Below are 26,046 nucleotides of genomic sequence, written 5' to 3'. Positions count from 1 at the left end.
GGAAGCTGAAGGCAGTCTGCTGGAGAATTCCACCTGGCTCGGGGAGGCAGGTCTTTTGTTCCACTCAGGCCTTCAACTGACTGAATGAGGCCCACTCACATTATGGAAGGCAATCGGCTTTACCCAAAGTTCACCAATTTAAATGTTAATCTCATCCAAAATGCCCTCCAAGTTCACACATAAAATTAACCATCACACTTGAGATGCTGCACAGAGCCTGTCCTCTCTCCTAGAAATAAAAAAAAAAGTTAGGAAAAAAGACCCTCCTTATGAAATCTGTGCAAGTAGACCCCATTTTAGGAGCAGTAGTATGCCTTTATTTGTGGCTAATTGGAAGACCTGACAAAGGTTTGGCTGAGCATCTGCCAGACATAGATGCTCATGTGAAGGAAGAAAGCACTTTTCAAAGAAATGAGCAAGTTTTCTGTGGTGCCTCAGCAGCACTAAACAGTAGTTTCTATTCTTAGCAGACAAGGGGTAATTTACTAAACAAAATATATTGAGGCATCAAGCCATCCACACTTCACAAGATGAAGTATTATTGCAAGGACACCTTCGTTGCTTTTCTTCCCGCACCCTGAAATGAGTTTCCTAAGCATGGGGGGTGGTGCCTTCCGTCTACCAGCTGCCACGTGCTCCATCCTGCCAGTGGTAATTAAGATCTGCTCTGAGACCAGTGCTGACACAATATGAGGTACTCATTTTGGGGATTGGTGAAAATATTATTCAAATTTCCCTAGGATTTGGGGTGATGCTGACAACCTGGTTTGCTCAGAGGTACTATGGGCTCCAATAGATTAAGATCATGGTTTCTTAATGAATGATGTTTTTATCTTTCCTGGATGGACCCAGAAGCAGGCTGAGCTAAAATTATGAGTGTTGCAACTCAGAATCGCCCAGGCCTTTTTATGCTTCCAGGAGAGCAGCTTGGTTTAGAATTGACAATTGGCTTTATTTATTAATATTTTTGTTTCATATTAATAAAATTTCCAAACATGCACAAAAGTAGAGGATAATTTAATTTACCTACCCATCACCCACTTCGACAATTCCTCTTGCTAATCTTGTTTCGTTTATAACCCCTCACACACTCCACCTCCCCCACTGTCCCCCTGAAGCATTTTAAAGCAGATCTCAGAAACAATATCACTCTATTTATAAATACTGCAGTATGTTTCCTTAACAGATATTTTAAATCATAATCATAGCATTTTCACACCAAATAAACCTTAAAATAATTATACAATAAATACTTTATCATATACTCAGTCTGTGCACAAATCTCCAGTTTTCTCAAACACGTCTTTTTAGAGTTGGTTTGTTTGAATTAGGGCTCCAAAGCCATCTGCATAGCATCACCTGGCATGTTTCTTACATCTCTGTTTTCTGTATTAGCTCCTTCTCCATCTTTGTTTCTCCCCAGGCCACAAAGTAGCCGATGGGAAGCAGCTGATTTAAATAGAGTAAAATTGACACCTTTGCATTGGCGAGGGCATCTTCAAGATGCTGTAACTCATGTTTGGCGATTAGATCTAGAATTTTGATAGAATAAGTCACTTTCCTATTTGTTTTCGGCAAGAATGCCTCTCAGGTGGTATTCCTGAGTACTTCCGACTGCATTACAACAGGGGACAGGATACCTTATTGTCCTGCCCTCACAGATGTGTGTTTGAGCCAGGAGTTCAAATGTTGTCAGCCTAATCAAGCATCCTAAAGTCACCCTTTAACATCTCATTTAGTGATTTGCGCAGCCGTTGATGACCATGGCTGAGATCCCTTGTCCCATTAGGGACTGCAAAGTGGTGATTTTCTAATCCTGTTACTCCTCCTTTATTTAATAATTAGAGCTCTTCTATAAGGAATTTTCCACTGTCAACTATAGGGATACCTGAAATATGTTTGCATGGAAAATACAGGATACGTGCTTGATTCTTTCCCTTTATTTACCAATTTTCAAAATAATGTGTGAACCTTATCAATTTCCAAGAATGACCAATACCAATGATTTCTTTTTAGATCATTATAAATGCATAAGTCTTTATAGATTTGATATGTTTTAATCCATTGCAAACTGTTTTTTTTTGACGCTCAGAACAGCTCATCCTGATCGTTGGGAACTCCTTCGGGCTGAGTCCTTGACATAACCCCCACGGTCATTGGTAGCTTCTTGATTTCTGCCACACAAGATATTCTGGGCTTATTTTGAATATTTCCTTCCTCAGACTTGGACCATGGTTCCTTTTAATGGGAAATAGTACTCAGAGCACATTTGTGTGCAAGGTTTGCTAAATCCTACTAGGTTGTCGTTACACGTCCTTGGCCTTTTTGGTGGACAGAGCTAGGCAATATGTCTTCGTTTGATAAGAACAAGAAAAATAAATCATGAGACTATAGTAATATTTCTAATTCAAATTTAAAATGATAGAGGTTTTACCTGGGTTGCTGATTTTATGTTTATACTTCTCTTAGACTAAAAATCTTTGTTCTTAACTCTATTAACAGAATCTCTTACTTGTTTAATAATTTTTAAATAATTTGCATAAGTAAGTATTTGCTCATATACACATGAATTTCAAAATAACAGCATCAATGTTATTAATAACTGTAATTACTAAATGTATTTGAAATTTCTCTGTATGTTTTGTCCTTAGAATATATTAAAGTAAAATTTGTGTATTTTAGAATCACTGAAAAATATTTCTTTTTTTTATGGTTAGGTCACTCACTTGATATAGAGTTAGAGTAAGCTTTTCATTTAATTTTCAAATTTTAACTTTAATTGAATTTTGGACGATGTAGGGGCGGGGAAGGCAGGCACTTTTCCCAGGCAATCGCCCTGTCACCAGGCACCTCCCTCTCTGACGGGAGTCCCCTGGGCATGGGCAGCTTCCCGGTCCCGGTCCCCTCCAGGAAGAGCAGCACTGTGCTTCACTTCCTCCCTCCCCTCAAGGATCCTGCGGGATCAAGGAGGCAAGGTTGGGGAGAGGCCCTCAGTGCCCATTCACTGCTTTCTTATACATACTGCCCACTCACAGCCCAGCTGTAAAACTGCTGCAAACTGCGCTTCAAACTGGATATAAGGTTCATCCTAAGTTTACTTCCAAATCCAAATCAGCTAGAAATCTCAGGGTTTTACATAAGACTGTAATTTTAATGTGCTGCCTGCCTTGGAGTCCACCAACATTCCACCATTCTCTCAAGTGCTCTCTATTCTCCCAGTACCTGAACAAGATGAAGTCGATTTCTGAATTTCTACTCCAGTCTGGACACAGCCCTTAGACCTGTATACCAGTTCATAACCCAAAGCCCCTCAGTCTTCCCTCGGTTTTATCCTTTCTTCTCCCTTGCTAAGGCCAGGTTCATAACATGGTCAACACTGCCCTTTGGTCTCCTTCCCCTTACGCTGGAGAGCATGGCTGGCCTTGGTGGAGATTTGCTGGCCTGGAGCTGGAAGGAGTATGAAGGAATGGGCATTCACCTCTCTCCTTCCCACATGTTTCCCCCTCAACTTTCTGTATAAAAAGCTGAGGTGGAGGGCCAGCCCCATGGCCAACTGGTTAACATTCCACATGCTCTGCTTCTGTGCCTGGGTTCACAGGTTCAGATGCTGACTGCGGACCTATTCCACTGATCAACCATGCTGTGGAGGCATCTGACCTGCAAAGTAAGGAAGATTGGCACAGATGTTAGCTCAGGGTTAGTCTTCCTCAAACAAAAAAAGAGCAGGATTGGCAACGGATGTTAGGACAAATCTTCCTCACACACACACACCAAAAGCTGAAGTGGTTCTGTTTTATTACCCCATATAAAGTTATAAATTCATGGGGCTGGCCCCATGGCCAAGAGGTTAAGTTCACGGGCTCTGCTTTGGTGGCCTGCAGTTCACCAGTTTGGATCCTGGGCACAGACCTAGCACTGCTCATCAAGCCATGCTGTGGCAGTGTCCCACAAAGGGAAACTAGAATGACTTACAGCTGGGATATACAGCTGTGTACTGGGGCTTCAGGGAGGGAAAAAAAAAGAGGAAGAGTAGCAACAGATGTTAGCTCAGGGCCAATCTTCCTCAACAAAAATCATGCTTTAAAAAGATAATAATAAATTCAACCAAGTCCCAGGACTACAGATGTTTCTCTCAGTGGCCCAGGGGCATCCTTCTTTATTGGTACCCAAGGTTCCCTTTCAGATTCTTCTCTGGCTACTGTACTTCTCAGAGACCCAAGGGCATCTTGGCCTCAGTGCTGCTGGTGAGTGGACACTCTCTGGGCATCTGAATTGGCCTTGAAAATTCCTTAACACATCTCGACTGAGATGGAGGACAATCACGTGTCTGGATACTACACAGAGGTTGCTATGAAAGCCATTTTGTTTGAAGAATTTAGAATCTCTTAGGTATATTTGCCAAACATAGAAATCTTGGGTGATAAATGGTTCTTTAAATGTTCAAACTTTGCAAGATTCGTATCACAGGAGAATAACTTTGCTAGCTGAGCAGTCACCAGTTTACACTAAGGATTGCTTCACTTGCACATAGGTAGGAGACATTTATCATTTCTTATCTTTAGACCCTCCCCCACCTATCCCAGCTCAAGAAACATATTTCAGTGAAGAGGTGTCTGGGTAAATGGATGATGTTTCTCTGCGTTAAATTTATGGCTCAATTACAATCAGTCTTATGCTATCAACTTTCAATGTCTGTATATAATTAATATAAACAAAGTAGTGAACCATCATTTCTTATGCCGCCTTGTTTCATGCTGGAAAAAAATCAAATCAATGACTGCTTTATAAGTAATTGGCTCCAGCATATGATCTTAGATTGTCTGGGTAGCATAATAGGAAAGAGAACTATCCCTTTGGGTATAATTTATTCCAGTTTTGTAGGTTTATAAGTGACATTCACCTTGCTTAAATTAACAGCTCAGATCATTGTCTCCCCCACCCCGCCCCCCACCGGCATGTCTACTGGGTGGAGGGGATCAAACCTGCAGACATCAGCTCCCAGAGCTTCCAGCTGCAGTGAGGAAAGTGCAGCGCTCAGGGGAGCTGCGTCATTTAAGGATGTCCTGCACAAAGTGGTTCTCTGACTGTGTAGTCACATGTCACCCCTGAACCATTCTGGATTAGCATCTATGTCTTTACACATCTATCATGATGAATCATCAAAGCAAAGCTTTGTAAATGATTTGCCTTTTAAACCAAAAGAATGCTATGCATTAAGCCAATTGAACACATTTCTCTTATTATAACAAGGCCATTCAATTAAAAGAAAATGGCTCACATGGAGTGGCTTCCCGGCATTTAGATATTTCACATTCTACATCCATATGCACAGCTGTTTGCCATTTATGCTTTATGGCATTTTAGGTTTGCTAAAGATATTGGACCCTAATTTCTCCACTGAAAACTATATTAAGCATTCTTTTGTTTGGCCAGATAGACAGCTGTGTTTCCAGATTAATGTATTAGGCGTTTTTAAATCCTAGAGACACATTTAGCTGCTTTGCTGAAATTTCAATATGTGCCCAAAGGATTACCACAGATCTATAGAGAGTATTACATGTATATTCATTTGCTTGCTCTGCAAAAGACTGAGCCTTACGGTAGATCTTTATTAAAAAACAGCAGAATTAGTGTATTTGGGCAATGCTGCAGATTGTTTGATAATGTGTCACCTTGGCACTTCACTCCAAGAGTTCTCAAAATGTATTTCCTCCCAAATTTAAATTGCTTACATATGCAGCATGGCTATATTTATACTGCTTTAAAGAAGGGCAGAATATTTAATGGCATAAAATTAAACGATTTAGGATTAACTCAAATATATGAAAAGCAAAGTCAAATGAGAAACCAACATCAAATTGTAAGGTGTAAAATAGTATGTTAACTTCCCTAATATATAAAGCATATATATGAATTAAGAAAATAATGCACATCGTAATTATAAAAGATTGGGTGAAAGGATGCACAAGTAGTTTAAGAAATAAATGCAGATAGGCAATAAATATGCAAAATATGTCAGCCTTGTTAGAAACCAAGAAAAGGTTGATTACACAATGAGCATCAATTGTTTCCTTGTAAGATTCCAAAGACGAAAATGAAAGGAAAGGCCACCATGGGAAGAGGCTGGGCACACATATCCGCTTCAACCTTGCTGGTAGGGTGGAGCGGAGCTTCTCCCAGAGAGCAATATGCTGACCTGTGCTTAGAGCTCTAAACTAGTGAATACTCTCTTGATCCATCAATTAAACAAGATCACAAAGTACATATATAAAGTGTTTTTATATCACTGTGTTTTTGAGAGGAGAAGAAAATCAAAAGCAACAACCTAAATCTCTAATAATAGGATAGTGGTTAGAAAATTATGGTATAGTTAGATAATAGAAAAATAGGCAGCTACTAAAATGAACTTATAGAAATCTGTTTATTGACGTGAAAAGGTGTTGATTGCATATTTTACTGGAAAAAATAAGTTATAAAATAGCTTTGTAGCACAAAACTATTTTTAAATAAATTGTAACATGGCGAATATTAAAAAGTCTGAAGGTGCATACCCCGTGTCAGTAGCAGACCTGGGGATGGCCTGTTTCCTCCATTTGGCTCATCTGTATCCTCTCTCTCTCTCTAGTTAGCAAATACAACTTTTGCAATATAAAAATGAAAGCTACATATTTTTAAAACATAATACATGCATCTAAATGAGTATTATCTCTTATTATCACCTTGGGAAATTATAAAAATCTAATGATTTCATATAAAACTACTTTTGTGCTTCTTCCCTAAAATCATGTTTTATACTGAAAAAGGATTAATTTTCATCAGTCTTGCTAAGGTGGCATGCTAGTATTTCTTATTTCCTGTGTTTTCTTGCAAGAAAATCTGAATGCCTGGCGTAACCTGTCCCTAAGGCTGAAAAGAACTTAAAAGATTTTTCTTACCTGATTAAGAATGATAAGTTACACTGATGAAACCACCAATAAGATTCCTTTGATAAGATCTATGTATATATTCAAGGTCATATCTTATTTTTCTCATAAATGTAAGTGTACAACTGTTATGACTTTGTTAAACTAACAGTTGTTAAGTAGAGCCCTGGGCTGCTGGATGGCAAGCCATGGTTCAATGAAAGACCTCCAGGGAATTGAAATAGATGGGTTTATTACTCACAGGTCCTGGAGGAAGTAAATGGCATGGGTTGAGGGACCACATGGGGAAGTCAAGGCAGGGTACAGGCAGAGAGAGCCACTGGACCTGGGGCACACACCTTTAGAAGGGTCCACGAGTGGAGTGCTTTGGGATTCCCAAGTTAAGGCTGGATTAGTCAATTCAACCCAAAAGAATAGGGTTTTGGTAAGTTACCTGGGGGTTTTATCTAAGGGATGCACAGAGGGAAAGTCCTGGGATGTGGGAGAAGCTTTTGGGGAAGTCATCTCAGGAATGTACTTACATTTGCTTGTGCCTCTGCGGGCTGTTATTTAGGACGTGCACTTGCATGAGGGGCTAGTGTCAGTCTAAGGCTGCCACGTGATGCTTGGCCAAACAAAATGGATGCTGAGGCAGCATTACCACGGAGTAGCTGAGCCAAACTCTAGACCACAACCATTTAAGATACATTTCAAAGTATGCTGCACATTATTTGAATTCAAAGAATGATTACAAAGGGATTAAGGAAAAAATGCAGACATAGGAGAACCCAGTTTCCCCATCTCCCAGAAAGATAATGAATGGACAGCTATCCACTAGCCAAAACAGCTCTGGGGGACCACTAGTGTCCACTTAGGAAGTTTTAGTAACACCGTGGAACAAAAAAAACAGAATACCACACAAAAGAAGGAAGATGGCTTCATTTTGCCTGCACCATCCCATCGCCCAACCCAGAATTGCTCAGGCCGAGAAGGAACTTCCCAGCTAGAAACAGTCCCTCTCACCAGGAAAGGGAGCGTGGGCTGAGCGACCAGCTTCTCCAGCCTCTCAGGACACCGCCCGAAGGTCTCACTGCAGTTTCACCCCATCCAGACAGGCAAAGCTGGTACATTCGAGCTGGCTAGAACAAGGAAGAACAGCAGAGGCTCTTATTAGCAGACATGCTGCAGGAGCAATCTCTGTTCACAGAGACCTGCTCTGCAGACAAACTCAGCAGCTTTCACCACTGACAAAGCCAATGGCCAGCACAGCCACAGTGAAGCCCCTCACCAGCTTTTGCCCCACAGTTACTCATGTTTGTTGATGCCTGCTGCCTGAGTCCTTCTCCACGCCTTGCCCCTTAACCCCCACTGGAACTCAGGACTCTCACTAGCAGCCATCCAAGGTCTCTCCTGCTGTGGAAGAGTAAGACACCAGCTGCCTGAGTCCCTCTCCAGCCCCACCAGAGCCTGGGATCCGGGCTCAAAGCCAGCTCAGGCTGCTGCAGTTGCACAAGTGCAACATACCAGCCTAGACCCTGACCCGTGTGCCCATGCTTGGAACTAGCATCTCCAGCTGTGCACCTGCAAGGCAGTGGCCTGATGCCCCTCATTAGCCTCCACTGCAGTGTGCAAGCACAGGGAAAGAGCGTGCAGCCGGAGGAGAGTACAGTGACAGCCAGGGTCCCGCAGCTGTGGTGAGCCCAGATTAGGCCCTGCCTTCTGTCACTGGCCAGCACCACCATTCATAGCTTTAGCTAGCCCCTCCAGCTGTGCACCTGCATACCCCAAGCCTGACCCCCATTATTGGATTCCACTGTAGTATGTATGCCTGTGTGGGATGTGTGAAGCTGCAGGAAAGCACACCAACAGCCAGGGGCCCCACAGCTGCTTACCGGCTTGAATCACACCCTGCCTCTGTCAGTGGCTGGCACCACTGCACCGCCTGTACCTAATCCCTCTGTTGTTCCTTTGTACACCCCCAGCCTATACCCTGTCACTGGACTCCACTGCAGTGTGCATGCCTGGAGGGGGAGTAAGTAGCCATAGAAGAGCACACCAACAGCCAGGGCCTCTGAGCTACCAGTGAGCCCATAGTTGATCCCAAATCTTGCTACCTGACCTAGAACCTATCACTATGAGTGTGTATGCAGCTGGCCCCTGCACTTACATAGCCACCTGCAGCCAAGTGTGTACACACCATTGGCTCTGGCCACCACCACTGCTTGCCCTGGTCTCTAGCTATTGTCCTGGAGGCCCTGCTTAGGACATCCCATCCAGCCACTGCAGACTCCCCACAGTGCTCACCAAGGACCACATAGTTGCTGATGCTGTGGATCCCAGTGGCCTGAGTAGAAGAGACATCATGCCCCTCCAGACCTGGTGACACCATGCACCCCTGCAGTTGACACCTTGCACTACTAGATCCCAAATCACAACATGATCCAACATGCCCACACTTGCAGGTGAAGGGCCTCCCTTATTTAAATCAGCCTGTAAAGTCTGGAAGAGCTGACTACTTCAAATGTGCAGAAACATAGGCAGCACTACAGGGATCACGAAGAATCAGGGAAACATGTCTCCACCAAAGGAATACAGAAAACCTCCAGTAACTGGCCCCCAGAAAATGGAGTTCCAGGAATCTCCTGACAAAGAATTAAAAATAATTGTTCTATAGATGCTCAGGGATCTACCAGAGAACACAGATGAGCAATTTAGTGATATCAGGAGAACAATACAAGAACAAAATGAGAAGTTCAACAAAGAGATAGAAAACAAGAAAGAACAAAACGGAAATGTTGGAGCTGAAGAATACAATGACTAAAGTAAAGAATTCAATAGAGAACTTCAAAACCTTCAAAAAACTTCGAAAGACATGAAGAAACAGAAGAGAGAATCAGTAAGCTAAAAGACAGATCAACTGAAATTGTCCAAGCAGAGGAGCAAAAAGAAAAAAGAATGAAAAGGAATAAAGAAAGCCTGTAGGAATTATAGGATACCGTTAAAAGAAATAATGTGTACATCATGTAATCCCAGATGAAGAAGGAGGGAGAAAGAGGTACAGAGCTTATTTAAAAAAATAATAACCCAAAATTTCTCAAACATGGGGAGAAATTTGGACATCCAAGATCATGAAGCTAATAGGTCACCCCAAAATTTCAAGCCAAAATTATCTTTTCTAAAATGTATATTTAACCAAGCTCATAGATACAGAAATCGGATTAGTGGTTGCCAGAGGTAGGGGTGGGGAGTAGGAGAAATGAGTGAACTAATGTTTTTAGTTTAAATCATTTTAATAAAAAACATACACAATAAAACCCAAAATGATCTTTTCCAAGACACATTATAATAAACTGTCTACAACCAAAGACAAACAGAGAATTTCAAAAGCAGCAAGAAAACAAAAATCTCTCATACAAGGGAATGCTCAAAGGCTATTAGTAGATTTCTCAGCAGAGACCTCATAGACCAGGAGAGAGTGGAATGGTATATTCAAAGTGCTAAAAGAAAGAAACTGCCAACAAGAATACTTTACCTGGCAAAGCTGTCCTTCAGAGTTGAATGCAATAAAAACTTTCTCAATAAAGACTGAAGGAATGCATCGCAACCTAAACTGCCTTACAAGAAATACTAAAAGGACTTCTGCACTGAAACTAAAGCATGCTAATTAGTAACATGAAAACAAATAAAAATATATGACACACTGGTAAAGGTAAGCATAAAGTCATAATCAGACTATCCTAATACTGTAATTTGGTGATGTGTTAACTACTTAATTCTGGTGTAATGGTTAAAGACAAAGTATTAAAAATAGCTATACCTTCAACAAGTTGCTAATGAATACATGATATAAAAAGATGTAAACGGTGACATCAATAACATAAAAGGAGTAAAAGGATAAAGTGTTTGTATGAAATTGAAGTTATATTTATCAGTGGAAAATAGAATGTGATATATACAAACTGTTTTATGTAAGCCTCATGGGAACCACAAATCAAAAATCTACAATAGATACACAAAAGATAAACAGTAGGGAGTCAAAGATGCCACTACAGGAAATCATCAACTTACAAAAGAAAGAAGCAAGAAATGAAGAAAAGAAGAATGGAACTACAAAACAATCAGAAAACAATAAGATGGCATTAATAAGTCCTTACATGTCAGTACTTACTCTAAATTATAATGGATTGGATTCTTTTGATGAAAGGCATGGAGCGGCTCACTGAATAAAAACATAAGACCCAACTATATGTTGCCTACCAGAGACTTACTTCAGGTTTAGGGACACACATAGGCTCAAACTAAAAGAATGGCAAAAATTATTCCATGCAAGTGGAAACCAAACAAGAGGAGGGATAGCTACACTTATAGCAGACAAAATAGACTTTAAGTCAAAAATAGTAACAATAGACAAAGTTGGTTATTATATAATAATAAGGGGGGTCAATTCATCAAGAAGATATAACAGTCATAAATACACATTCACCTAACATCAGAAAACCTAAACATGTTAAGCAAATACGAACGGATCTGAAGTTACAAATAGAAAATACAATAATAGCAGGATAATTCAGTATCCAATTTTCAACAATTGATAGATCTTCCAGGAATAAATTAGGCAAGAGAATGTTGGACTTGAACCATACTTTAGATCAAATGGAACAAAACACATATACAGCACATTCCATCCAAGAGCAGCAGAATTCTTCTCAAGTGCACATGGAACATTCTCCAAGGTGTATCACATGATTGGTCACAAAACAAGCCACAGCAAACTTAAGAAGACTGAATTCGTATTTGGTATCTTTTCCAATCACAATTGTATTAAATTAGAAATCAATGACAGGAGAAAAGTTGGCAGTTTCATAAATATGTGGAGATTAAACAACATGCTCTTGAATAAGCAATGGATCAAAGAAGAAATCAAAGCGGAAATCAAGAAATATCTTGAAACAAATGAAAACGGAAGCATGACAAGTCAAAACCTATGGTATGCTGCAAAAGCAGCTCTAAGAGGGAATTTTATAGCAATAAATGCTTACATTAAGAAACTAGAAAGACCTCAAATAAACAACCTAAATTTACACCTCAAGGACTTAACAAAACAAGAACTAAGACCAAATTTAGCAGAAGGAAAGAAATAACAAAGATCAGAGCAGAAATAAATAAAATAGAGACCAGGAAAAACAAAAGAAAATATCAATGAAAGTAGGAGCTAGTATTTTGAAAAAATAAACTTGACAAATCTTTAGCTAGACTAACTCAGAAAAAGAGAGAAAAGACTCAATAAAATAAAATGAGAGATGAAAGAGGAGGCATTACAACTGATACTACAAAAACATAAAGGATCATGAGATATTGCTGTGAACAATTATATACCAAAAAACTGGATAACCTAGAAGAAATGGATAAATTCCTATAAACATACAACCTATTAAGTTTGAATCAGTGAGAAATAGAAAATCTGAACAGATCTGTAACAAACAAGAATATTGAATCTGTAATCAAAAAGCTCTCAACAAAGAAAAGCCCAGGACCAGATGGAATTCTAACAGACATTTGAAAAAGAGTTATTACCAATTCTTCTCAAACTTTTCTAAAAATATTGAAGAGTTGGGAACACTCCAAGACTCATTTTTATAGGGTCAGTATTACCACGACCCAAAGGCAGATTAGGACACTACTAGTAAAAAACACAGACCAATATCCCTGATAAATGTAGATGCAAAAATTCTCCACAAAATATTAGCATCCAGAACTCAACAGCATATTAAAAGAATCATACACAATGATCAAGTGGAATTTAACCCTAGGATGCAAGGATGGTTTGACACAAAGCAAATCAATGAATGTGATACACAGTATTAATAGAATGAAAAATAAAAATCATATGATCATCTCAATAGATGCAAAGAAAGCATCTGACAAAATACAGCATTCTTTCAGCATAAAAATGCTCAGCGAAGTAGGTATAGAAGGAACATAACAACACAAAAAAGGCCACATAGATCAAATCCACAGCAAATATCTTACTCAATGGTGAAGTGTTGAAAGCCTTGCCAGTAAGATCAACAAGGTTTCCAGCTCTCACTATTCTTCTTCAATATAGTATTGAAGATCTTAGCCAGAGCAATCAGGCAAGAAAAAGAAATAAAAGGCATTCAAATAGGAAAGGAAGAACTAAACCTGTCTTTGTTTGCAGATGATACAATCTTATGTATAGAACATTCTAAAGAATTCACCAAAAAAAGGCTAGAACTAACCAATGAATATAGTAAAGTTGCAGGATTCAAAATCAACATACAGAAAGCAGTTGCATTTCTATATTCTAACAAAAGTCTGAAAAATAAATAAAGAAAACAATTCCATTTACAAAAGCATTAAAAACAATAAAACACTTAGGAATAAAGTTAACCAAGGAGGTGAAAGATGAAAACCACAAGACTTTGATGAAAGGAATTAAAAAAGATGCAAACAAATGGAAAGATATCTATGTGTTCATGGGTCAGAAGAATCAATATGGTTTAAAATCCAAAGCAATCTATAGACCCAATGAAATCACTATCAAAACTCCAGTGGTATTTTTCACAGAACTAGAAGAACAATCCTAAAATGTTTATGGAGCTACAAAAGACCCTGATTAGCCAAAGAAATCCTGAGGAAGAAGAACAAAGCCAGAGGCATCATGCTTCCTGATTTCAAACTATGCTACAAAGCTATAGCAATCAAAACTGTATGGTACTGGCAGAAAAATAGACACATAGACCAATGAAGCAGAATTGAAAGCCGAGAAATAAACCCCTGCATATATTGTCAGCTAATATTTGACAAGCGAGCCAAGAATACTCAGTGGGAAAGGATACCCTCGTCAATAATTGGTGTTGGGAACACTGGATAACCACATGCAGAAGAACGATATTGGACCTCTATGTCACATCACTCACAAAAATTAACTTGAAATGGATTATAGACTTAAACGTAAGGTTCAAAACTGTAAAACCTCTGGAAGAAAACATAAGGACAAAGCTCCTTGGTCTTGGCAGCAATATACTGGAAATGACACCAAAAGAAGAAGCAACAAAAGCAAAAATAAATAAGTGGGATTATATCAAACTAAAAAGCTTCTGCACAGCCAAATAAACAATCAACAAAATGAAAAAGCAACCCACAGAAAGGGAAAACATATTTGCAATTATATACCTGAAAAGGGGTTACTATGGGAAGAACTTGTGCAACTCAGTGGCAAAAAACCCACAAACAACCCAATTTCAAAATGGGCAGAGGAACTGAATAGACAGTTTTCCAGCGAAGACATTCAAATGGCCAACAGGTATGTGAAAAGTTGTTCAACATCACTATCATTAGGGAAATGCAAATCAAAATCACAATTTGCATCACCTCACAACTGTTAGAATGGCTATCATCAAATAAGCAAGAGATAAGTGTTAGCGAGGATGTGGAGAAAAGGGAATTCTTATGCACTGGTGATGGGAATGTAAATTGGTGTAGCCATTGGGGAAAACAGTATGGACATTCCTCACAAAATGAAAAATAGATGATCCACCAATCTCACTTCTGGGTATATATCCAAAGGAATTGAAATCAGAATCTCACAGATATCTGCACTCCCACGTTAGTTGCAGCCTTATTCACAATAACCAAGATATAGGCATAACCTAATGTGTATTAGTGGATGGATGGATAAAGAAGATGAGGCATATACATAAATAGAATATTATTAAGCCATGAGAAAGAAGGAAACACTACCATATGGGACAAGTTTGATGAATCTTGAAGGCAATATGCTAAGTGAAATAAGTCTGACAAAAAGACAAATACTGTATGATATCATTTAATCTATGGCAGTAGAATCCAAAAAAGCTGAACTCACATAGTGGTGGTTACAATGGGCTGGGGAGTGGGGGAAATGAGATGTTGGTCAAAGGGTACAAACTTCCAATTATAAGATTAACAAATTCTGGGAATCTAATGTACTGCATGGTGATGACAGCTAACAATACTGTATTATATATTTGAATGCTGCTAAGAAAGTAGATCTTAAATGTTTTCACCATAAAAAAGATGCTAATTACGTGATGGGATAGAAGTGTTAGCTAATGCTATGCTAGTAATAATTTTGCAATATATAAATGCATCAAATCGACACATTGTATACTACAAACTTACACAATATTATACATCAATTATATCTCAATAAAACTGGAAAAATTAAAACAAAATACAAAAAAAAAGAATGAATACAAAGAATGTAATCCTTCTTGATTCCAAGAACACACACACACACATACAGACACATTTCACCACTAGCTATCTTTAGATTGCACCAACAGAAACAAAATGATACCTCCCGAGGGATTTTGAAAATACTATAGTAATTCAACATCAGGTCACTGGAGCAGATGGCAAACCTACCTGGAGCACACCATCTCAGAGAAAAGATGAACAGACTTGTGTTACCTCCCTTTGATTGACCATATGCTCCATGCCATGCCCTTTGTATTCCTGCTTTCCTTTAAGTCTCATGATGATCCTGAGAGGTAAGGAGTGCTATCCTCATGTGCTGAGGCCTGGAGAATTTCAGTGGCTTGCTCAATTTCACAGTCTATTAAGGGGCAGAAGCCAGGAAGGTCTGACTCCAGAGTACTTACTCTTCACACCACATTCAACTGCTGGTGACGAGGAAAACACAATTAGAGAAGTCTCTAATCTGCTATTTGCATTTCCCTTTTCGTCTTTTTTTCTTTTCTTTTTTTTCAAAGGGAAAAAAGTCTGCTTTCCTTACAATTATTAACATACATGAGCAAATGACATAAGCACATTCCAAAAATGTATTTAAATCTCAAATGTTTATTTTCTAAGGAAAGATTCAGGATGAGTCAATTATTTGCTACACACACAAACTATATTGTTAGCTATAATCAACAAACTGAGAAGTGATTACAATTTGCACTAAGAAAACCCCCTCGGGTCCTATAGAACACTCCTTAATTGTTCCTCTACTATTTTACATAAAATATTCTATCTTGAATTATAATGATGTGTGTGAATGTCATTTCCAAGCTTACTAGCTATGCGATGGTAGACTTCAGTCTGCCTGCTTTTGTATACCTAAGAACATCCAATCCCACTCTTCCCAAGAACATGGGAGTTGAGGTCGCTCCCAAAACTTAGGCACTATCTACGAGGTAGACAGATGGAGAAGGATTTCCCACAGTAAGGCCTAAGGGGAACAAAGACCCTGTCTGGAAGTTGAATGGCATTTCAGGGAAGTTTGGGTAAATCTGTCTGGTAGCAGCTGAGAGTGCATCATTTGGGGTAATTGCAGACCTATAGTCACAATACACAGTGTCTGTCAATAAATGCTGTGCATAGAAACGGAAACACTGTGATCATTACAGGTGATCTTCGAGATATAATCAGAATAACAGTGAGCAGTTTCAACGAGGAAATCTGCTCAGTCAAGTCCTTCTCATTTGAGGGGTACAAAAAAACAATGCAGACTTTTGGCCAAGGCTTCTTGGTTGATCCCAAAGAAAATTCAGGGGTATTCGGAGGGTAATGTTGATTATCTCATTATGTTGTGGTATATACCTTTTAAGTACATGCCTTTATGATTGGTTACAAACCAGAAAATTGTGAAATTTTTAATAGCTCATTCAGAAGCACCACAACCAAGTCATGAATGCACTTAAATGTGTGTCTGAGCGTCTGTTGTATGCTGTGCGTGCACATTGCAGCCACTGCCTCCGAGCCAAACAGCAGCTAAGTGGCTTTAAGAGAGGATGGTGAGGCTCAGGGACGCCATCCTGGTCACTGGATACATTGGATGCATTCCTGACATTCAGAGAGATTTTTGTTTGTTCTTTTAAAGCTGCCTGTAGTTACTGCTTTCAGTCCTAATATGATCATTACTGAAAAGACATTGATTCACTCATTCTCTCAGAAGATTGTTTTTGAGCTGACATGACCAAAGTCACTCAGGGCAATAGGACTTTCAGGAGTCCTGGTTACTTTTGCCATCATGGGCCCTTATTTCCTCCATAAAAAATTATTAAAACATTTTATATTATAGCTACATTGGTATAAAGATGAATGTAATCCAGGCTAGAATCATTATTATATATTCTTTTGTCTTCAGACTTTAGCAAATCAGAATGAAAACATTTTCACGGCCCTGAAAAGCATGGAGGGCCCTCGGTGCTGGGCCCCTGTGCACAAGGAGAAGTCGGCCTGGACCACAGTGCTTTGATCTCCTGTGTCGTGTTTGGGCTCCGGTCTCCTGTGCACTCAGGGGGTGAGTGGTAACACTTAACCATAGGTGCGTTATTTCTTATGGTCATACATATTTAATCAGCAACTAGGTCGTTTGCGAGTGGAATCTACTCTTTCTCTACCACTTCCTCCCGCCCGTCCAGCCGTGCTCCCTACGGGCAGTGAGTGTGTAAAGGTCAAATCCGAGTCAGGATTAGGCCAGCTCCTCCAGCTTCTCAAGTAGTTAGATGTCCAGAGAGATACGGGGGGCAGGGACCAAGGACGCTTTGTGCATTTGCTTGTGATGTCCCCTCTGCCCCACGTGTGGTTTACTTACATGGTCAGAAACCAGTGTCAAGGCCAGAATTACTGTTTTCTTGGGGACTTATTTGGACTCAGGAAGCCCTAAGGAAGCTAATGCATAAACAAGACTATTTCACTCTCTGCCTGACTGCTCTTTTCTATCTTTATCATGACACTCATCAGTACCTGAAATTATCATGCTTATTTCTGTATCAGTTCTTATGTTTCTCCCCACTGGAATGGAACCTTCTCAAGCATCTTATATTCTTGCCATCTAAAACAATGCAAATAGTAGGTGATTGAAAATTATTTATCAATTATCTGACTCAGATATTAGTGTCTGAAAATGTTGAAGAACCTTTTGAAGAAATTTCTACAGTTCATTCTGCGTGTGATCAGGACTTTGTCAAAATACAGCTTTGCTTCTGAAATCCTTTCAAAGACCCTCTCTCTGAAGTACAGGGAAGTTCCACAGACTCCAGACATTTCATGTTAAGATTGAATCATGATATGCCTTGAGAAGTGATGACTGTTGGGTTTCTGAAGTAGCATCATCAGAGATCAGATGCTCCAAGGTTGGGCAAGGTCAATACTTGCAAAGCTGTGATGTTCTGCAAGAATAGCAAAGCATTGATTGCAGGCACTGAAGAGGGGCTTGGTGTGTGAGCCTTTCTACGGGCTATCTGTGGTCTTCAGAAAATCTTTCCCTGTCCATTAAAGTTTGTTCTGACAGACCAATGCCATCTGAGGACCCAAGTTGCCTGACCCAATCTTAACCACAGTGGGTCAAAGCAGGAGAAGAGAGGCCAGGACAGGCTCACTGATGTGGGAAGAGTCTGAAAAGACAGTGCCAGTGATAGATTCTGGAAGTACATCCCACCTGGACCAAAAAGGCAATGCCAATGGATAGAAGGCGGAGTCCCTCTGAGCAGGAGGGAGACTCAGCACTAGTGAGCTGACCCCCGGGAGGTGAGCAGGCATAGGAAGAATGTGCAAGACCTGGATGGGACAAATAAACACTTAGACTGAAGCGTGCCAGACTGGAGAATTAACAACAAAACTCAGCAAAGAAAATCAGGCAAGAAAAACAAAGCCCTCAAAATTGGACATCCCTGTGAGGAAGACATGGATCTTCCTTTCAAAATGGCCAGTTTCTGGTTGATTGAGTTCTCAACCTTAGCATGGAATTGATAGGGATGATATGGCTACCTTTGTTGGCACTGGCCCTTTAGGACAAGATATCTCTGGTAGCGGGCAAATAACACTATCTCTCAGAACAGACCAGGCTAAGGAGCCCAGGTCCATGTAGTCCCCTTCCTTGGGTCCCATAACACCCTCTGCTCACCACTGACACCCTGGAACATGTAGGCTTATTCAGTTTTCTTCTTTAGTATCTCAGAGTAGGGGGTGGCTCAGGGGCAGGGGGCGGAACTCTGTGTTCCCAGTACCCAGCACAGAGCAAATGCTCTCCCGGAGCTCATGAGCATCCTCACTGGAAGTGGCTGCTGTCTCCAGGTGCTCTCTCCATGTGCTCCGAGGAAAACCATCTGTGGCAGTGCCCATGATTGGCCAGCCAGGTTGCTGCCTGTGGCTCCTGCTCTTTCTTGGCATACTCCTCCGCCTCTGGTAACAGCAGTTTACCTAGTGAAGCAGTTATCCATCTGCCCACCATTCAGGCTTTTATAATTCATTCACAGCCACCTTTTATTTATTTTTGACAAACATTTTGTCAACACTGCAGGAGGCAGCACAGGACATTGATAGGATTTTCAACTTTGGAATAAAACAGGCCTGGTGTGAGTCCTGGTTGAGTGGTTAAGCCGCCTCACTTTAAGGAGATTACTTACCTTCTCTAAGCGTCAGTTTCCCTTAAATGGAGGCAATGATTCTTTTACTTGTGGGATCATTGTGAGGAAAGTGGGTGTGACAGCTTTGCTTTTTTCATGGTAGAAGTTCATTAAACGTTTCTTTCTTTCTCCTCCTCTTCCATCATCCCTTTACCTCAAGACAACAGCCTTGTATTGTTGTCTTGTATGTCTTGTATGTATAGTTGTCTTGTAATTATGTTTAATTACATTTAAATACATTTCAGAGGATAAAGACCAATGAAGAAATTTAAGGAAACCTGCAATGAGCTTCCAAAGACAGCTTTCAAATAAGCTGCGCACACTCTGGCAGCAGCTCCCTGAGAACGAAGTACACGTCTCCTCAAGGTGACTGATGGACCGCTGGAAGAGAGCAGAGTCCCTTTGGTTGTGAAAACTTGAGCCCATCTGTTAAAGAATAAACAGAAAGAAAAAAAGAAAGGAAAGAGTCAGTCATGCTACTTTATAAAGGTGCCTCATACATTTTACATTTCAAATCTCACTTATATCAACAGATAAAACTTTCTTTGCAGCTATGCAAAAATATTTTACATTTAAATACCACGTGTTTTGCTCAACAAGGTTTTCCACTAAAATAAATAACTTTCTTAAATATACACTGAATGAAAATGGAGATTACACTGTCCAATGTTTGACATAAATTCAGCTATAAAGTTTGGGACAAAATAACAAATTTTCCTTTCAAATCATAAAGTGGGAAAAACACCTCAGAATTTGAATGAAACTCAAACAATTTTAGAATTTCATTAGAATGAAATTTTAGCTATGAAGTGTACCTTTATTTGTAGCCTGATCAGGGGTTTGCATTTCTGCCATCCATTTTTCTCTGTTCTCCTAGCCATGCTGTAATTGTTCCCAAAACATCTTTGGATTAAAGTGCTTTTGACCTGATTTCTTCAGTCCACATTGCTTCACAAACTCTCTCACTAACCTCCTTCTTCTCTGTCAACACTGTTCACCTCAATGGAAGTCAGAGACTGGAACCCAGAGCATACACTTGGCATAAATGATTTGTCTTGAAACAGGATCAATACCCCAGGTTTTAAAATTTTTTTGTATAAGTAATGCATTTCCATGATTTAGACATCAAAAAATTATAAGGAAGAAGACGATAAGAAGTCCCTTTCCTACCTTCCCCATGTTCTTTATCCATTCAGTTTCCAAACCCACAGTAGGTAACTACTGTTCACAGCTTCATATTCATCCTTCTGGCAAAATTAGACATATATGCAAGCCTTTATGGTATGTACACATGCATATACATTCACTGTCATAAGTGTATGTACATGCATATGATTTGTTTTCTATTGCTACAGTATTAATGGCTTAAAATCGTCACATTTTATTATCTCATGGAGTCAGTCGGTCAGGAATCTGGATACAGCTGACCTGGGTCCTCTCCTCAGGCTCTCAAAAGGCTACAATCATGGCGTCAGCCTGGCTTTATTCCTTTCAGGAGCTCGAGGTCCTCTCTGAGCACACGTGGTTGTTGATACAGTACAGTTCCTGTGTTTGTATGACTGAGGCCTCAGCTCCTAAGGTTGTGTGAAGTTCCAGCATGTGGTCCTGTCTGTAGACAGTTCACTTCACGATAGCTTGCAACTGCAAAGCCAGCAAGGAAGGCTTCCTAACCCTCAGGGAGAGCCCAGTCTCTCTCTTAAGGATTCTACTTGATTAATTTGGACGCAAACAGGAGACTCCCTTTTGATGGACTCATAATCAACTGACTTGAGGCTTCCAGTTTTCACCCTGACAGATTACAACCTTGGAAGTCATCACTTCCATTTCCAGAACAACAACTAAAAAACATGAACAAACTGAATGAACACTCTTGGTAGATCATTCGGGGAACTGAGCTCACAGGGCAAATAGCCACTCTAAAAATTGAGAAACAGAGCACATAGAATCACAGACCCCTGGGAGTAGAAGCCTCTGGAAGAGCAAGAAACTGAATAAGCAGAAGGGAAGAAATAATAAAAATCTGAGTAGAGATAAATAAAATTGAAAACAAGAAGTTAATAGAGAAAATCAACAAACCAAAAGCTGTTTCATTGAAAGTATTAATGTAATTGGTAAGTTTCTAGCCAGGTTAACCAAGAGTAAAAGAGAGAAGACAAAATTTCTAATATCAGGAATGAAAGAGGGGACATCACTACAGATCCCATGGACACTAAAAGGATAATCAAGGAATGCTATGAACAATTCTATGCCCACAAATTTGATAACCCAGATGAAATGGATCAATTCATTAAAGAGATGAAATTTATTTACTAAAACTAACACAAGGTGGAATAGATAACCTAAATAGGTCTATATCTATTTAATTGAATCAATAATTAATAACTTTCCAAAACAGAAAGCACCAGGCTCAGAATGTTTTACTGGTGAAATCTACTATACATTTAAGGAGAAAATTACATCACATCTTTATAACCTCTGTCAGAACAGAGAAGCATAGGAAACACTTTCAACTCATTCTATAAGACCAACATTACCCTAATACTGAAATCAGATAAAGACATTACAAGAAAGGAAAACTACATAATAACGTCTCCATGAATATGGCTACAGAAATCTTCCATGAAATATTAGCAATTACAATGCAGTGAGGTATGAAAAGAATTATACCCAAGAGGGATTTATTCCAAGTATGCAAGTCTAGGTAAACATTAAAAAATCAATTAATGTAAACTATCACATTCAACAGGCTAAAGAAAACTCACACAATCATGTCAATACATGCAGAGAAAGCTCTTGATAATATCGAAGATCCATTCATATTAATAACTCTCAGTGAACTAGGAATAGAGGAGAACTTCCTCAACTTGATAAATAATATTTACAAAAAACAGGCAACCAAAATTATACTTAATGATGAGAAACAGAATCAACAGATGGGGAACCTTAATTACATCGGCATGTGCCCTTCATCTTCGTCATATTCTATTGTCTAAAAGTCAGGACCAGGCCTTGCTCACACTCAAAGGAAAGGAATGATACAGGTGTGAACACCAGACGGTGGGGATCAGGAAGGCTATTTTAGAATTCTGCCTAATGTGTCTCTGTGTGCGTATTTTTACATTTTGTCTGTTGTATGTCACTCTCTGTCTCTCTACTGTCTCTTTCCTCTGTGTATGTGTGTGTGTATATATATGTATGTATATATATATCCATCCTAACATATTTCTTCATTTTGCTTATTTTTGCCTACTCATATATCATAGATAGCTTTCCAAATCAATATGGAAGTAGTTTCTTCACTCTTTAAGCTTACAGCTGCAAAATACTCTGCTTTGTGGATACATTGTATTACAAATAACCAATATCTGTTGAAGGATACTTCCATTTTTTTTGTTGTTTTTGCTATTAAGAACAATGCTGCTTTAAAAAACTTGAATTCACACTTACGTATTTGTAGAAAAAGTGTCTAAAAGTGGAACTTCTGAGCCAGGGAGTAAACGCATTTACAATTTTTATCCATACTACCCAATTGTCCTCTATCAGATTTGAACCAATTTATACTTCCACCAACGTGGTATTAGTGGGTCTATTTCTGCACAGCCCTACAAACACTTTTCATTATTCAACTTTTGCTTTTTTGTCAGTTTGAAATGGTAAAAGATGTATTACAATGTCTTTATTCAGGTCAAGATAGGTTAGGTTCTGCTGTGGTAGCAAGCACTGACCAAAATTCAGAGGTTTAACACAACAGAGTGTATTTTTGCTCCCATTACATATCTCATGCAGGATGGATGGGGCTCTGCTTCATTCATTCACTCAAGGATCCAGGTTGATGGAGGTTCAACCATCTTGTAGCTACATCATCTGGAAAATGAAGTCTTCTTGATCACACTGACATGGGTAGGCATAGAGGGAACCAAGCATGTACTTTTCACAATCATCTCAGCCTGGAAGTGACATTAATTACTTCTTCTCACAGCCCGGTAGCCAGGGCTCCTCACACAGCCTACTTAATTGGAAGGGGACATGGGATGCATGGGAGCAAGTAGAATATATGGTGAATATAATGCCTCTTTCACAGGCACTGTAATTTTAATTTTGAGTGAGATTGAGCATCTTTTAATTTAAGAACCATTCCCATTTTCTCTTCTGTGAACTGTCTGTTCATATCATTTTGCTCGCGTTTCAATTTATAGTGTTAGTTGTTTTCTTATTTTAGAAGCTCTTTATGTGTAAAGGAGATTAATTCTTTGCATTAGGAGATTCAAATATGTCTTCCTGGTTTGTCATTTGGCCCTTGTATTTATGGTGGTATTTTTTATGTTGATAATTTTGCTGTTTATGTATTCAAGTTTCTCATCCTTTTCTATCATAGCCTCTAGATTTCCTGTAGTGTTTAGAAAGATCTTTCCCACTCTGAGGTAACAAAATAATTCCCCCCTGCTTTTGTCAAATATTTTTACAGTTTTATGGTTTTATATCTTTGTCCATTTGGATTTTATTTTCTTGTGTGGTGTAAGGTACAGATCCAACTTTGTTTTTTTTATAGATGGCTACCCAGTGGTCCCAAACCCATTTATTGATGATTCTTAAGATGTTCAATATCATATCTGAATTCCTGTATGTACAAAGGTGAGTTTCTGGTTTTCCTTTTCAGTTGCATTGGTATGTCTGTCCATGTCCTTTTATCACTGAGGCTTCAGAACACATCTTGACATCTGGTAGAGCACGTTCTCTCCATGGCCCTCCTTTTGCAGTCTTCCACACTTGTCATTTTTAACTTTCATGTGAACTTTAGAATTACCCTGTATATGGAAAACTGATCATATGTGAGCTCCTATGACTGTGATGTGGAATACTCCTTTTCCACGTCCTGGCATACCTCTTCACTTGGTCAAGCCTTATTGTGTAGCCTTCAGCAGCATTGTAAAGTTTCCTTTGTTAAGTCTTTCCTACTTCTTATTAAATTTACTCCTAGATATTTTACTTTTGTGTTACTATAATAAACAGGCTTTTCCCCTTTATTTAACTGGCTTTTTTAAATCTTTTTTTGAATTAGGTGTATTAATTTTCTATCCTACCATTTTTCTGAATTATATTATTGCCTGTAGTAATATATTGGTTGGCTTATGGATTTTCTGGGTCTAAAATCATATCAGCTTCATATACATCTTCTTTTCACATTTTTATGGCACAACGATCTTTCTTTTTTTAAAAAAATTGAGTTAGCTACTACCTCTAAAACAGTGATTATCAATCCCATTAGAATTGATGTTCCTTTTCTATAATGTGTTTTATAAAAGTCTCTTTAGTACCTTAAACTAAATTTATTGATAACATAATCTAGCTATTCTCGTTATTTTACAAAAGATCAATATTAGGTCCTAATTTTAATGTGAAGGAGAAATACAGGGGAAGTAATAATAAAATAGTTTTCATTCCAACATGTAGATAATAATGATAATAATAAACAATGAATTGGTCAGATGTTTGCATCCAATTAGAAGGAATAAGTTTATATTTAAGAGCATCAAAACAACTTTCAACTACATACCCCTATCCTATAACAAGGTACACGTTTAGAGCCAGGACCAACTACACGCTGAGTTTCTCATTCAAACAGCAGGAAAAATGTGCTAGTAAACTACCAGTTGTCAGTGTCCCCTCTTTCAGCCATCAGATTGAAGTGGCCTGCTCCAGCCGGAGGCAGGGAAGTTGAAGCAGACATCTCCCCTTGCTTTGAGACTGCTGCTCTAGCTCATGGCTGATACGTGACCCCAAAGGGCATTGCACCTCTGCACCAGGACACACAAGCACCTGGATCAAGGGTGAAGGGAGGCTTGCCTCTTCCAAGTCGCCTGTTACACGTGCCATGGTGCTGCCAGTCCAGGGCAGGGTCCTCTGATGATTCAGGCCCCCAGGCTAGACATCGTGAAGCGCATGCGCTTGGCCCTCTCTCTGTGATGCCCAGGTCTCTGTGAAGACTGGCAGCAGTCTCAGGGCTGGGGTGGAGAGGGAGGGCCCAGGAAGGTGTTAGGGCACCAGGGTGGAGAGAGCAGGCCACCAATATCCCTCCTGGGGAAGCAGAGAGGCAGCAGGAGGCGGGACTGCCCCAAGGCTCTACACCTGAAGGAATTGCCCCGTTGTTCCATTGGACTTCATTTGCAAACAGAGATTCAAAGATAAAATCATAAAGAATCTCAAGATGCCAACCACATAGCGTTAAACCACAGGAGTGAAGCTCTTCTGAGTGTGGGGTCTGTCCTGGGCCCTGGTCCAGGCAGCCAACCCAGACCAGAGTAGTGTACAGAGGGGCTTCTCAGTTCTATTTTGGAAGCCATGTCAAGGCATTTTGCATTGTCACAATAATTTGGGGGTGCAATTGGCATTTGGTGTGTGGCGGCTAGGGTCACTAAACATCCTGAAAGTGCAGAAAAAGTCTCACAGGATGCAAATTTGTCCACACTCCCAATTTACAACCTTCAGATGTCCTCAGTCAATCATGTAGCTAGAAACTCACTTAAAGGATCTGAGCCTAAAATCTAACTCTGTTTAACACGTATGTTCTAACCATTTTGCAGTTTTAATATAGTTTGGGTTTTCATGGAGAGCAACTGCCAAGTAAATTGAGGAAGGTTGTACTTTGCGTTGTTTGGAATCATTGAGTTATTTATCATTTCGGAAAATCATACTTCCAATGATAGTGATCCTCACAGTGTTTGAGT

The sequence above is a fragment of the Equus przewalskii genome, chromosome 14 (genome assembly GCF_037783145.1).
Source record: "Equus przewalskii isolate Varuska chromosome 14, EquPr2, whole genome shotgun sequence".
NCBI lineage: Eukaryota > Metazoa > Chordata > Mammalia > Perissodactyla > Equidae > Equus > Equus przewalskii.
Note: the sequence above shows the minus strand (reverse complement) of the source record.